The sequence below is a fragment of the Triticum aestivum genome, chromosome 3D (assembly GCF_018294505.1).
Source record: "Triticum aestivum cultivar Chinese Spring chromosome 3D, IWGSC CS RefSeq v2.1, whole genome shotgun sequence".
In the NCBI taxonomy this organism is placed as follows: Eukaryota; Viridiplantae; Streptophyta; class Magnoliopsida; order Poales; family Poaceae; genus Triticum; species Triticum aestivum.
In genome coordinates this window covers 567,577,066-567,591,042 of record NC_057802.1, presented here as the reverse complement: position 1 = coordinate 567,591,042, position 13,977 = coordinate 567,577,066, and positions in this window count along the sequence as shown.

The following is a 13,977-nucleotide window of genomic DNA, read 5'->3' as shown; positions in this document are numbered from 1 at the left end:
AAGCACAGGAGCCGGGCAACCCAACTATTGACCAAAGACATGATTCGGAGCCAATGCATATAATGCTAAATTCGGGGTTCCGAAATTATATATAAGAAGTGTTCGGACTTTGCTGCTGTATTGTGGGGCGACAAGTAGCCCCTAGCGAATATGAAACATGCAGAAGAGTATCGATGCCGCAAATAAGCAGATCGAAATAAAATGAAGTAAGAAGCTAAAACCACAGAAACTGGGCCACGAACCATTTTTGTTATAACTGGATGGATACGTCAAGGCGTATGTTCTACAGATGGTGCGAGAAATATCCGGGCTATTTAACATGCCGGGTTCAGTAGGGTGCAGCGTGTGGGTCCTGAGAAATAAGTTTGAATATCGTCAAGAAGAACGTATAAAGGTTACCCTACACACCTGTGCTGCTTGCCTCCGTTGTATGCTAACCTTCGAAAGGACTTGCGATCAGGCCCGCGGAAAAAGGAACCTGAAACAAGAAAAATGTAAAAGTATGTGTGTCTGGGGTCTGTCTGGCCGAACTGTAGACCCCGGGTTATCTTGTGCCTCCGTCGATGTCCATGGAATTTTGAGTGCGTAATTGTGGACGCGTGGTACGAATGCCACTACCTCATTGGGACTGGGACGGAGGCCAGATTGCTAGTCGAGCTCTTGACGAGCCGCGCCGTCCTATTGCAGTGTAGTCCGGGTCCTCTTTATGATGTCCGAGGGCTCGGCAACCATACTATGCTGCTGCTTGAGAAGGCCGCTCTGTACTTCTGCTGCTAGGGCAGCGGTATGCTCCCCTGTTCGAAGGGAGCGGTCCGTATTGCCATTGACTGTTATGACACCGCGTGGGCCGGGCATCTTGATCTTGAGATAAGCGTAGTGTGGCACTGCGTTGAATCTAGCAAACGCGGTTTGTCCGAGCAGTGCATGATAGCCGCTGCGAAAGGGGACCATATCGAAGATTAACTCTTCGCTTTGGAAGTTGTCCGGAGAACCAAGGACCACCTCCAGCGTGATTGAGCCCGTACAGCGGGCCTCTACGTGTGGTATGACTCCTATAAAGGTAGTCTTTGTTGGTTTGATTCGCGAGGGTTTGATGCCCATCTTCCGCACTGTGTCCTGATAAAGCAGGTTGAGGCTGCTCCCACCGTCCATCAGGACTCGTGTTAGGTGAAACCCGTCAATAATTGGGTCGAAGACTAGTGCGGCTGAACTGCCATGGCGGAGACTAGTTGGGTGATCCCGGCGATCGAAAGTGATTGGGAATGATGACCACAGATTGAATTTTGGGGCGACTGGCTCTACCGCGTAGACGTCCCTAAGTGCTCGCTTACGCTCCCTTTTGGGGATGTGCGTAGCGTATATCATGTTCACCGTTTTGACTTGAGGGGGAAATTTCTTCTGCCCCCCAGCATTCGGCTGCCGGGGCTCTTCGTCCTCGTCCTCACTTTGTGATCCCCTTTTCCCTTGTTTTCGGCATTTAACTTGCCAGCCTGCTTGAAAACCCAATAATCTCTGTTGGTATGATTAGCTTGCTTATCCGGGGTGCCGTGTATCTGGCACGGACGGTCGAGTATGCGGTCCAGGCTGGAAGGTCCTTCATTATTCCTTTTGTAGGGCTTCTCCCGTTGGCCGGACTTGGAGCCAGTGAATCCGGCGTTGACCGTGGTGTCATCGGTGTTGTTGCCATTGCTTCGGCGTTTGTGTCTATTGCGCCGGAGCTTGCTAGTGCTGTTCTTGGCCTCAGCGGGGCCTGTCTCGCTAGCTGTGTTGTTACTACGGGCCAGCCAACTATCCTCTCCTGCGCAAAAGCGGGTCATGAGTGCCGTGAGGGCTGCCATGGACTTTGGCTTTTCTTGGCCGAGGTGGCGTGCTAGCCATTCGTCACGGATGCTGTGTTTGAAGGCTGCTAAGGCCTCGGCATCCGGACAATCAATGATCTGGTTGTTTTTGGTTAGGAACCTAGTCCAGAATTTTCTGGCTGATTCTCCAGGTTGTTGAACTATGTGGCTTAAGTCATCGGCGTCTGGTGGCCGGACATATGTTCCCTGGAAGTTGTCCAGGAAGGCTTCTTCCAAGTCTTCCCTGCTGCCGATAGAATTTTCAGGCAGGCTGTTAAGCCAGTGCCGAGCTGGCCCTTTGAGTTTTAGTGGGAGGTATTTAATGGCGTGGAGGTCATCTCCTCGAGCCATATGGATATGGAGAATGAAATCCTCGATCCATACTGCGGGATCGGTTGTGCCGTCATATGATTCAATGTTGACAGGCTTGAACCCCTCGGGGAATTCGTGATCCAGTACTTCATCTGTGAAGCAGAGAGGGTGTGCGGCGCCTCTATATCGGGCCGCATCGTGGCGTAGCTCTGACGGAGTCCGTCTGCGGTATTCGGCCCGGGCGTGTTTAGATTTATCACGCCCGAATAGGTAGCCGTCATCGTGCCTTGAGGCACGCCCTCGCGATCCGTAGATCGATCTTGTATGTCCTTCTCTATCATCCAGGATCTGCCGGAGGTCGTACGTGTGACCCCGAACTCTTCCGTCCCTATTTTTATGAGGCGGTGGGGCAGGCTGCTGTTCGGCCTGAGTTGCCGCTTTATCCCGGCCGCGGGGTGGCCGGTCGGCCGCCCTGTCTCTACCACGTGGTGGTCGTTCCACATTACGCAAGGGAGATGTGTGCTCTGGTGCTTCCTCGTCGAATTGAGGTAGCAGTCTGCGTTTCGGGTAGCTTTTTGTTGGGCGCCTGAGGCCGTATTCTTCGACTGTCAGGACATCAGTCCACCTGTCGACTAGCAGATCTTGTTCAGCTTGAAGTTGCTGCTGTTTCTTTTCAGGCTCCTTGTAGTGGCTGAGAGTTGAAGCTTGAAGCGCTCCTGCTCCAGAGCATCCTCAGGCACGATGAAGTCTTCGTTGCCGAGGCTTGTCTCCTCCTCGGAGGGTGGACGGTAGCTGTCGTCCTCCGAGTCATCTTCTATGGCCTGTTCGTCAGGGTTGTCTTGCCTGTCGTCATGTTCCTCCTATTCGGATGTAGCTCCGACAGGGTCTTCATTGTTTTTGGCGTCGCCTGGAGTACTATTCTCTTCGGTGCCAGTGTTGCCGTCCTTTGAGCGACGAGGCTTAGAACGGCGCTTGGGGCATCGGCGCTTGGACTGCGTCTCAGAGATTTTATTCGCATCTGGCTCTTAGTTGTCGTCGCCAGATCCTTTGGGTGTATCAACCATGTACACGTCGTACGAAGAGGTGGCCGTCCAACGTCCGGTGAATGGCGGGTCTTGTCCTTGCTCCATATTGGCATCCTCGTCCATACCGTCGATGTCTTCGGAGCCATAGTCAAGCATGTCGGTTAAGTCATCGACAGTGGCTATGAAGTGGGTGGCGGATGGGAAGCAAAATTCCTCGTCATCCATCTCTAGCTCGACCCGAACATAGTTCGGCCGTGAGTCGTCCTCCAAGGATAAGTTCTTTAAAGTATTTAGCATGTCACCAAAAGGTGAGTGCTGGAAGAAGTCTGCAGCGCCAAATTCAAAAATCGATAACCGATCCAGCTCGGTGTCCGCAGGCGCGCCTGATCTCGAACGTGCAGCCGAAAACAAGTACGGAGTTCCATTGACGCAAGTATTGCAGGATGTCGAGTCCGTGTTCGGCTCCCACGCCATGGACCTTGTGGCCTCGAAGGGCATGATCTGCTTTGGTTCTGAGGCCGTTGCAGCAACAGGATCCATCTCCTGGGTGTGATCCGATGACAGATTTAAGTCATGTTCATCGGAGTGAGGGGGAGCGACTGCCGCAGTCTTGAATCCATCGGAGATCGAGTCTCTGCCAGTATCCGCGACGCAGTTCAAGCTTCCAGATCTGACCTGATGGCCAGGGGCGTGACTATCGACCTGCTCCAGATGGCCAAGCGAGTTGGCCCGCGGTACAAAGTCGCCGAACACAAAGGTTTGTCCAGGGAGGAAGGTTTCTCCCTGAACGGCGCCATTATTGACGATCGAAGGGGCCATCGAGTCCTTTTCCGACGGCACAGTGGAACTCTCAATGAAAGCACCAATGTCGGTGTCAAAACCGGCGGATCTCGGGTAGGGGGTCCCGTACTGTGCGTCTAGGATCGATGGTAACAGGAGACGGGGGACACGATGTTTACCCAGGTTCGGGCCCTCTCGATGGAGGTAATACCCTACTTCCTTCTTGATTGATCTTGATGAATATGAGTGTTACAAGAGTTGATCTACCACGAGATCGCAATGGCTAAACCCTAGAAGCCTAGCCTATGCGTATATGGTAATGAATGTGTCCTACCCGGACTATGCCCTCTAGTTTATATAGACACCGGAGAGATCTAGGGTTACATGGGGTCGGTTACATAAGAAGGAATCTTCATAGTCGGTCGCCAAGCTTGCCCTCCACGCCATGTAGAGTCCAATCCGGACACGGTGCAGTCTTCGGCCTTCATGTCTTCACAGCCCATCAGTCCGGCCCATGGATAGCAGGCCGGACGCCCGAGGACCCCTTAGTCCAGGACTCCCTCAGCGGCCAACGGCGACGAGAAAGTCATGGCGAACTGTTTCCCTATGGCACTCAAAGACGGCGCCCGTTCGTGGCTCCTAAACCTGCCTCAGGGCTCGATCTCCTCCTGGGACGAGACGCACGACCGCTTAATCACCAACTTTCAGGGCACTCGCGATCGCCCGCCGGCCACGGGTGACCTGCGCCGCATCAAGCAGCAACCAGGAGAGACCCTCCAGAAGTACATCCAGCGCTTCAACAACACTCGCCTGAAGATCCCCAAGGTCACGGACGAGGCCATCATCTCCGCGTTCTCTGACGGCGTCCGTGACATCACGATGAAGGAAGAGCTAGCTATCCACGAGGAGCTGTGCACATCTCAGTAGCTATTCAATCTGGCGACCAAGTGCGCAAGAGCTGAGGAAGGGCGCCTCTCCCTCCTTGAGCTGCCAATTGTAGGCCCAGAGGAGAAGAAAGCCAAGGCCAAGGACGTGAAGCGCAAGGAAGCAGCCGTGCTCGCGGCGGAGCCAGACACCAAGCGAGGCAGAGATCAGCCGCCCATTCTGCGCCTTCCACAACCTGAACACCCACAACACCAGCGACTGTCAAGAGCTCAGAGCCATTCGCGAAGGACGCTTCAGTCGACGCCCTAAGCGCAGCGACTGGGGCTACGGCCGAGGAGGAGGACGTGGAGGCGGGCGCTGGGACGACTTGGCCCGCGCCAGGAGTGGCGCGACATGCCTCGTGAGGACCGCTGACAGGATCATCCTCGCGAGGGCGCCTGGAGGGACCAGCCTCGTGAGGATCGTCCTCAGGGCAACGCCGGTCTTCCGCCGCTGCCGCCACCACCAAGAAGGAATGACGACCACCATCAAGACGAGGGGGCTGGGGGCTTCCAGGAGCCGCGCGCTATCGCCTGCATTTTGGGCGGAGCCCAGGCCCCAGCCTCGCGACGTATCTTCAAAAAGTTTGCTCGTGAAGTGAATGCAGTCCTCCCCGAGCTTGAGGCCACACGCCCGCTCAGGTGGTCCCAGTGTGCCATCACCTTCAACTCGGCAGATCAGCTCAAGTGCGCAGCCACCGCTGGCGCTCTACCAATGCTTTGTTCACCAGTCATCAGCAATGTGCAAGTTACCAAGACCCTCATCGACGTCGGCGCAGGGCTCAACGTCCAGTCCGTCGACAAGTTCGACAACCTCCAAGTGCCATATGACCAACTTCAGCCTACCAAGCCCTTCTCAGGAGTGACCGACGGTTCCACCACACCAATAGGGCAGCTCCGCCTCCCTGTCACCTTCGGAGAACGCAAGAACTACCGCACCAAGCTCATCGACTTCGACGTTGCGCACATCCGTCTGCCATACAACACCATCCTAGGGTATCCATCCCTGGCCAAGTTCATGGCAGTGACCCATCACGGCTACAACGTCCTCAAGATGCCGGGAAGCGGTGGAATCATCACAGTCCCATGCGAAGAAAGACAAGCGGTGTGCTCCCTCGAGCGCGCCTTTCAAGCTGCAGCAATCGATGACCCCGACAGCCAGGGCAATGGCCCTCCGGAGGCCATCCCCAAGAAGAAGAAGCAGTTGCGCCGTGCCGGGCCTCAGGAGGGTGGCAACGCAGCTGGAGCCTCGTCAGGATCAGCGCCCTCGCCAGGGGCGCCTCCGTCCATCACATAGGAAGGCGCGCCCGGCGCCCTCCTCGGGCAAGGCTCGGGGGCTCTCTCCTTGAGGGCCTCAGAACTAGCCCACGTCATGAGGGAGGCGCTCGGGCACCACTTGGAGGCGTGCTTCAAGGCACATTTACCTCAGGAGGACACAGGGCAAGGAGCGCCCACCGCTCAGGAGTTCATCACCAAGACCACTCAGGAACTACAAGACGCCAGGGCCATGCGCGGCGACCGCCGCTCGCGAGGCGCAGCTCCCCATCCAGGCGAGGATGCCGGGCTGCGCGTCTGCATTGACGTCCCAGGGCTCAACAGGGCCGCTTCTCAGGAGCTTTTCTGGCTTTCACGCGTGGGCCGGTGCGAGGGTCCGCCGCACAGCTACGTTCGCATGCCATTTGGCTTGCCGAGCATGTCATTCGTCTACCAGCGCAACCTGCGGCGCATCCTGGCGGCTCAGGAGGCCAGGCACCATGCCGTCCTGGCGGAGATGGAGACGGTCCTCAGGGAACCGCCTGGGCCCCCAGAGCCTCCCGAGGCTCAGGGCCCCGGTGGCTCGTGAGGAGCAACCCCTTCATTGCGTATCTTCGGCTGCTCCGACATCTCTACATCAACAAAACCAGGTGACATTTTCCAAGTTCATTCAGCTGGGAGCGCCCCTCGGGCTGCATCATTCCCAGGCCGCGTGGGTCCGTCCCTGTGGCATGTATCCCTTTTGCTTATGTCTTTAGCTTACCTTGCTGGGGGCGCCCCTCGGGCTGCATCATCCCCAAGCCGCTCGGGCCTGACCCAAGTGGCATGTATCTTTCCGCATTTACCCAAGCTGATCTGCCTCTCATGCATAATCTACCTGTGATTATCGTCCGCTTGATTGCAACCCGCTATCATAGGCTGCTACCTGCTACGGGCCCACCCCTCTCTCATGCAATTCGCTTGCGCGTTAAAAGGGGGGCTCCTGAGCATCGCGACTCAGGAGCTCTTGCTGGCTCTCCGGCCCTCACCCCCTGGCCTTGACCACGACATCGCGACCTGGCATACCAGCGGCGGCTGAGCTCACTCAAGGGCCGGGACCTGAGGACGTAGAGCACTAGTACCTAACCATCTTGCACGAGTGCAGCTATGGAGATTGTTTGCACGTCAAGGGGGACTCCTGAGCATCGCGACCCTGGAGCCTAACTGGTCACGTAGCCCCTCACTCCTTGGTCCGTCCTGGTCTCCGGTCGGCCCAACGGCGGTTGAGGTATGCGCGGGGCCGGGCTCTGCCGACGTAGAACATTAACCTATCCTCACGCATTTTTCCTATAAGTTGTTTGCGCGTCAAGGGGGACTCCTGAGCATCGCGACTCAGGAGCCTAACTGGTCACGTAGCCCCTCACTCGTTGGTCCGTCCTGGTCTCCGGTCGGCTCAACGGCGGTCAAGGCATGCGCGTGGCTGGGCTCTGTCGACGCAGAACACAAAGCAGATAGGAAGAAAAACGCAAAACCTAGAAGAAAATATTACAAGACATATTGTTCTCACAATACCAAAACGCAAGTTTAACGCCTCCACGAGGCCTGATGCATGGTTGCAGGAATAAAAACAGGAAAGGAGCCGCAGGTCACCCTTGAGCACCGTCGATGCCCGTGGGCGGCAGTCCTCCCATGGTAGTGTCGCCCCTGGTCGAGGGCGCGGAAGCAAAGCCATGGAACTTCTTCAGCAAGGCCTCCACCTGACCCTGCACGGTAGCGGCGGCAACTGTGCAGTGTTCTTCAGCCACATGCTCCAGCAGCTCGTCAAGACAAGCGTTGGGGTCGCGAAGGTGCAGGTGGCTGAAGACGCGAGTCAACGCAGCTGAAGAAAGGACACGAGCCTTCGCCTCTGTCATGGGACCGACGCCCTCCACAACTTCCTCGAGCGCCTCCATCGGCAATGCCAAGCGCGGGTGGACGCGCTTGGCATCCATCATGACCCATTTGGCCCGGATGTTGTCGACCCTCTTCCCGGTGTTAGAGATCAAGTTGGCCTTGCCGGATGCGATGAAATTGGCGCACCCGGAGACGTGACCATCGCTGACGCGAAGGAAGAAGAAGTGGCGCAGGAGAGCCACGGATGGCATCACGCCCAGATACGCCTCGCAGTAGTAGGCAAAGATGGACAAGAGGAGGATAGAGTTGGCATGAAGATGCAGCGCCTGCAGCCCGAAGTGGTCGAGGACCTCGAAAAAGAAATCAGAAAAGGGGGAACCAACCCGGCAGTGATGCTGCTCGTGAAGAAAGGGAAGAAGGTGCTTCCCTCAGGCTCTGGCATGTCAGAGGCCAGCCGGAGCTCCGTCTTCCCCCCTCGTTGCTCTCGCCCGCCGTCAGCAAGCGCGTGGAGGCGAGGCTCTTCTCTGAGACGCTGGGCGCATCAAGGGCAGGCGCGTACCAAGCCGGCACTGAGGAGGGCTTGACCTTGCATGGCGCCATAGGTCGCAGATGCGGGGCAAGATTGGAGTAGATCTGGAGATATCGGCAGTGAGGAGCAAGAAAGGGGATCTGAGGCAAGGCGAAGGGGAACAATGAAGGCAAGCGCTGTCTGCGCCAGCCTTTTGTCAAGTCGATCAATTGCCGAGGCAGCGTGGGGAAGTGGAGCCGCCCACGTCCAATCAACCGCCGCGCGTCGGCTGAGGCCGCATGCTTTTGGGGCCCGCAGCGCTCCGCGCTTGACCTTTGGCTTCGCCTCGAAGCCAAGCCCGAGCACGCCTTGGGCCCGGGGGCTACTGTCGGCGTTCTGGGAACAGGGGTCCCCAGACTTGCCTGCTTGCGGCCCATGGCGTGGCTGTGCTAGTAGGCCTGTATGACCCATCTTCATCGACAAGGCATCCAAGACCCTCGCGAGGGGCCAAGCCTCGCGAGGCAGACGACAGAAGACCTCCTCGGGAGCGGCCTCACTAGGCTGCCTCGCGAGGAGCGGAGAAATCAAGGCAGGGCGAACCTCGCGAGGCTCTCGTGACGTGAGCCATGACGATCAAGACCAGGCGGGTGTCAGCACGCACAGCGTCCTTGCTGCCTCTTTGGTGCTAAGGAGGCAAGCGCAGGCGTGGAGTACTGAGGCATCATGCAAAGGTTTCAGGCGAAGACCACTTTTGTCAAGATGGAGGTCACCATGGAGCCCAAAACGGCGTCATCACCAGAGCCTTTTGCAGGCGAAGACCACTTTTGTCAAGATAAGCTGTACTAGTTGTCCCTTTTCAAATTGGCCGTTGTTGGCTCCCTTCCTGCTCAATATTTGGGAAGAGGACCAGGGCCTATATAAGTAGAACTAGCCACCACAATAGGGGCATCTGATCAAGAGCCTGTCCTTAGCCACACACCGAACATAAGAACACCCCAACCTCAGGAGGCTGTTCTTCCCCTTGTACTGTTCATCATTAGCCCAAGAGGCAATCCACCACCACCACACTGGAGTAGGGTATTACACCACAACGGTGGCCTGAACCAGTATAAATCTTGTGTCCTTGTGTTGCGAGTTCGTCGAGTTCGTCCGCGAGATCTTAGCGAGCTAGGGCGTAGATCGGTAGGGAGGAAATCTCCGTGCGCACCCCATTGTTCGAATCTTGAGGGTTTTGCCGGAACCCGAGATCCGACAAAGTGTAGGCAAGCATACAATCAAGTTTCTAGCCAATCCTCTAATGATAAGATTAATAGTTCTAAAATTGCGGATCATGTCAAGAGACTCATCGGGGGTAGGATGCAAGGGATCAATAGGAGGCGCACAAGGGCTAGTAATATACTTGTTCAAGTGATATTCATTGAAAATCTCAAGCATCTCATTTTTCCAAGCACTATAGGCACTCTACGTCTAATACTCCTAATCATAGACTCATCCATCTTCCTCCAATGGTGATTAAATCAAAGCAATGGAGACCAATGCTCTGATACAAATTGAAAGGATCGAGAAGAGGTGTCTAGGGGGGTGATTAGACCCTCAACAAGGAAAGGTAGCAGTTTTTAAGTTCTTTAAGTTGAGGTGAAGTTTTAGCACAAGTTTAAGCATTCACAATACATTTCAAGCAAGCATGGCAAGACTATATGCAGCGGAAAGAGTAAAGCATGCAATTTGCAAGAAAGTAAAGGTATGGGATTGGAGTGTGCATATGCAACGAAGACACGGAGATTTTTGGCGTGGTTCTGATACGTCTCCAATGTATCTATAATTTTTGATTGCTCCATGCTATATTATCTTCTGTTTTGGACGTCATTGGGCTTTATTATTCACTTTTATATTTTGGGAATAACCTATTAACCGGAGGCCCAACCCAGAATTGCTGTTTTTTGCCTATTTCAGAGTTTCGCAGAAAAAGAATATCAAACGAAGTCCAAACGGAATGAAACTTTCGGGAACGTGATTTTTGGAACGAACATGATCCAGGAGACTTGGACCCTAAGTCAAGGAAGCTTCCAGGAAGCCACGAGGTAGGTGGGCACGCCTACCCACCCTCCCAGGCGCGCCCTCCACCCTTGTGGGCCGCATGTTACTCCACCGACGTCCTCCTTCCTCCTATATATACCTACGTACCCCCAAACGATCAGATACGGAGCCAAAAACCTAATTCCACCGCTGCAACCTTCTGTACCCACGAGATCCCATCTTGGGGCCTATTACGGAGCTCCGGCAGAGGGGGCATCGATCACGGAGGGCTTCGACATCAACACCATAGCCTCTCCGATGAAGTGTGAGTAGTTTACCTCAGACCTTCGGGTCCATAGTTATTAGCTAGATGGCTTCCTCTCTCTTTTTGGATCTCAATACAATGTTCTCCCCCTTTCTCATGGAGATCTATTCGATGTAATCTTCTTTTGCGCTGTGTTTGTTGAGACCGATGAATTGTGGGTTTATGATCAAGTTTATCTATGAACAATATTTGAATCTTCTAAATTCTTTTATGTATGATTGGTGATCTTTGCATGTCTCTTCGAATTATCAGTTTGGTTTGGCCTACTAGATTGATCTTTCTTGCATGGGAGAAGTGCTTAGCTTTGGGTTCAATCTTGTGGTGTCCTTTCCCAGTGACAGTAGGGCCAGCAAGGCACGTATTGTATTGTTGCCATCGAGGATAACAAGATGGGGTTTTTATCATATTGCATGAATTTATCCCTCTACATCATGTCATCTTGCTTAAGGCGTTACTCTGTTCTTATGAACTTAATACTCTAGATGTATGCTGGATAGCGGTCGATGTGTGGAGTAATAGTAGTAGATGCAGGCAGGAGTCGGTCTACTTGTCTCGGACGTGATGCCTATATACATGATCATACCTAGATATTCTCATAACTATGCTTAATTCTGTCAATTGCTCAACAGTAATTTGTTCACCGACCGTAAAATACTTATGCTCTTGAGAGAAGCCACTAGTGAAACCTATGGCCCCCGGGTCTATCTTCATCATATTAATCTTCCAACACTTAGTTATTTCCGTTGCTTTTTACTTTGCTTTTATTTTACTTTGCATCTTTATCATAAAAATACCAAAAATATTATCCTATCATATCTATCAGATCTCACTCTCGTAAGTGACCGTGTAGGGATTGACAACCCCTTATCGTGTTGGTTGCGAGGATTTATTTGTTTGTGTAGGTGCGAGGGACTCGCGCGTAGCCTCCAACTGGATTGATACCTTGGTTCTCAAAAACTGAGGGAAATACTTACGCTACTTTGCTGCATCACCCTTTCCTCTTCAAGGGAAAACCAACGCAGTGCTCAAGAGGTAGCAAGAAGGATTTCTGGCGCCGTTGCCGGGGAGGCCTACGCAAAAGTCAACATACCAAGTACCCATCACAAACCCTTATCTCCCGCATTACATTATTTGCCAGCTGCCTCTCGTTTTCCTCTCCCCCACTTCACCTTATTCGCCCTCCCTTTTTCGTTCGGCTCTTTTTGCTTGCTTTTTGTTTGCTCGTGTGTTGGATTGCTTGTTTGTCACGATGGCTCAAGATAATACCAAATTGTGTGACTTTACCAATACCAACAATAAAGATTTCCTTAGCACTCCGATTGCTCCTCTTACTGATACTGAATCTTGTGAAATCAATGCTGCTTTGCTGAATCTTGTCATGAAAGATCAATTCGCTGACCTTCCTAGTGAAGATGCCGCTACTCATCTAAATAGCTTCGTTGATTTGTGTGATATGCAAAAGAAGAAAGATGTTGATAATGATATTGTTAAACTGAAGCTATTTTCTTTTTTGCTTAGAGATCGTGTTATGCAAAAGAAGAAAGACGTTGATTTGTGTGATATGCAAAATAAGAAAGCTTGGTTTTCGTCTTTGCCTAAAAATAGTATTGATTCTTGGAATAAGTGCAAAGATGCTTTTATCTCTAAGTATTTTCCTCCCGGTAAGATCATCTCTCTTAGAAACGATATCATGAATTTTAAGCAACTTGATCATGAACATATTGCACGAGCTTGGGAGAGGATGAAATTAATGATACGTAATTGCCCTACTCATGGTTTGAATATGTGGATGATTATACAAATTTTTTATGCCGGATTGAATTTTGCTTCTAGAAATCTTTTAGATTCGGCCGCGGGAGGCACTTTTATGGAAATCACTTGAGGAGAAGCTACTAAACTCCTAGATTATTGTTCATTATTCTCAATGGCACACTGAAAGATCTACTAATAAAAAAGTGCATGCGATAGAAGAAATTAATGTTTTGAGTGGAAAGATGAATGAACTTATGAAATTATTTGCTAGTAAGAGTGTTTCTTCTGATCCCAATGATATGACTTTGTCTACTTTGATTGAGAATAATAATGAATCTATGGATGTGAATTTTGTTGGTAGGAATAGTTTTGGTAACAACGCGTATAGAGGAAACTTTAATCCTAGGCCTTATCCTAGCAATTCGTCTAATAATTATGGTAATTCCTACAACAATTCTTATGGAAATTTTAATAAGATGCCCTCTGGATTTGAGACTAGTGTTAAAGAGTTTATGAATTCGCAAAAGAATTTCAATGCTTTGCTTGAAGAGAAATTGCTTAAAGTTGATGAATTGGCTAGGAACGTTGATAGAATTTCTCTTGATGTTGATTCTTTAAAACTGAGATCTATTCCTCCTAAGCATGATATCAATGAGTCTCTCAAAGCCATGAGAATTTCCATTGATGAGTGCAAAGAAAGAACCGCTACGATGCGTGCTAAGAAAGATTGCTTTATGAAAGCGTGTTCTTCAAATTTCTATGAAAATAAAGATGAAGATCTAAAAGTTATTGATGTATCCCCTATTGAATCTTTGTTTTGCAATCTGAATCTTGATAATGATGGGACTGAATATGATCCACCTTTACCTAGAAAGCGTTCCAAACATTCAGAGTTTTTAGATCTTGATGCTAAAATTGATAAAAGTGGGATTGAAGAGAACAAAACCCTAGATATTAATAAACCCACTATTTTGGATTTCAAGGAATTTAATTATGATAATTGCTCTTTGAGATATTGTATTTCCGTGTTGCAATCCGTGCTAAATTCTCCTCATGCTTATAGTCAAAATAAAGCTTTTACCAAACATATCGTTGATGCCTTGATGCAATCTTATGAAGAAAAGCTTGAGTTGGAAGTTTCTATCCCTAGAAAATTTTATGATGAGTGGGAACCTACTACTAAAATTAAGATTAAAGATCATGAATGCTATGCTTTGTGTGATTTGGGTGCTAGTGTTTCCACGATTCCAAAAACTTTGTGCGATTTGCTAGGTTTCCGTGATTTTGATGATTGCTCTTTAAACTTGCACCTTGCGGATTCCACTATTAAGAAACGTATGGGAAGAATTAATGATGTTCTTATTGTTACAAA